At 43.9% G+C, this 1842-nt stretch overlaps 1 non-coding gene across 1 annotated transcript; it reads right to left on the bottom strand.

The window, feature by feature from the left end:
* Nucleotides 1-948: 948 nt before the first annotated feature.
* On the bottom strand, nt 949-1032 carry Trnas-gga (transfer RNA serine (anticodon GGA)). The gene is given in 2 exon segments: nt 949-983; nt 993-1032. It is a non-coding gene; the product is annotated as a tRNA-Ser (tRNA).
* Nucleotides 1033-1842: the final 810 nt, after the last annotated feature.

The following is a 1842-nucleotide window of genomic DNA, read 5'->3' as shown; positions in this document are numbered from 1 at the left end:
CGTAATATTTTCAAAGTTCTGATATATTACATTATTATGGAAAATAGGAAAAGCGATCACTGCTGTTTTAATACCAGTGCCGACAGAAACAAGCAACAAACACACGGCATAAGAAATGCTACCATACTGCTGAGATAACAATGTCCCTGCTGCCGTGTGCCGTGGCTTAGGGTACGCGTGTACGTACTGTGTGGAAGACTTGACCCCACCTGCATATACGGTAGTTTCTCGCTGTTGTCGCCGGATATCTGTTGTATTGCAGAACGGCACCAACCCTAGCCCGGAAATAGTTTTACGAAGTGACGTAGTAATGATATATAATGCTTCATGTACTTTAAAAGATTAAAAATTGGTCTGCCATTTCTATGAAATAGAGAAGAGGAAGGACGTAATGGTATCAAAGAGCAATAAATAAAAAACTTAAGTACCATTCAGTTATGATGTACAATAAAGGCAGAAAGTAGATGACTTGCTGCTTGTGTCTACATAACATGCCTTTATCTACTTCTAGCTCTTGAAGACGGAAAAATTATCACGAAAACCAGAGTTCTTCAACCGCAGTTCTCACCCTTTAGCACTGACTATCCGTAAAGCCCAATAGTGGTATGATCCCCGATAACTAATGATTTCTGAGCAGAGTTTCAAAATTTGGAATCAATAGAAGAATACTGGTGGTATTTTTGAAGCGTTCAGTCAGTTGCTACTTTTCGAGAAAAGCAGCGAACGGTGGACGGATTACGTTTTTTCTTATTTCAATATTTAATTTATTATGTTGGTTCCGTATATCTTGAAACTGGGAGAGTGAAAATTTTTCAATATTTTCTCCATTTCCACGTTTATTGCAGGAAATGGCTCTGAGCACTATGGGACTCAACTTCTGAGGTCATCAGTCCCCTAGAACTTAGAACTACTTAAACCTAACTAACCTAAGGACATCACACACACACCTGCCCGAGGCAGGATTCGAACCTGCGACCGTAGCGGTGGCGCGGTTCCAGACTGTAGCGCCTAGAACCACTCGGCCACCCGGGCCGGGTATTACAGGAAATAATAGAAATAAAAAACGTAAAATCGGTTAATTAATAAATCGGTTACTTTGAGAGGTTTCTATCTACAGCACAGCTGTAACCTCACTGAAGGTACCAGTGGCTCCTAGTCGCACCGTAGTTAAAACCACACTACTACGTAACCCATGTAACACCATATGGAACCATTTAGGCTACTAAATGAACAGCATTAACCACACAGTTCACAGTTAATGTATTTTCGCTCGTGGCTGCCTCGTTGTCGGACAGTGGCCAGCTCGTTGACCACCCCTCAGCATCTTTCCCGTATGGCAGCGTGGCGTGTGGTCATTTTTGATCTCGACCACATTCGGGAAGTAATCTCTCATATCTTATTCTTTCTACAACATCATAAATACAACAAACATATAACATTTTGACACAATGAATTGCCATTAAATGTAGAAATAAAGCATTGTAAACGCTGCTGTGTGACACTATAATGAGCTTTAGAATTTGAATCCATAATTCACGGCACATTTCAAACTGGCACATTACACACACCGATCACGAGGTGTGTGGTTTACAGCAGGCAGCAGCCGTCACTACCAACAACAGTGGCTGGGCTCGCCTCGCGCCGGAAGTTGGTGTGCAGGTTTCCCTGTTGGGTTGGGGACGCCCAAGTTAGATGGGCCGTAGCGCCGCGCGGCCCTTAAAACTGCCTGTCGCTGCTGACAGTGAGCAACTGGGGCAGACCAGGGAGGCCCGCCTCACGACTACAAGCACGACACACTTCCCGGCGCTTCTCCGTGAAGAACTGGAGACAAGACACTTGAAG

Source organism: Schistocerca nitens, chromosome 5, assembly GCF_023898315.1.
Source record: "Schistocerca nitens isolate TAMUIC-IGC-003100 chromosome 5, iqSchNite1.1, whole genome shotgun sequence".
Lineage (NCBI taxonomy): Eukaryota > Metazoa > Arthropoda > Insecta > Orthoptera > Acrididae > Schistocerca > Schistocerca nitens.
This window is presented reverse-complemented; position numbering and strand designations above follow the sequence as displayed.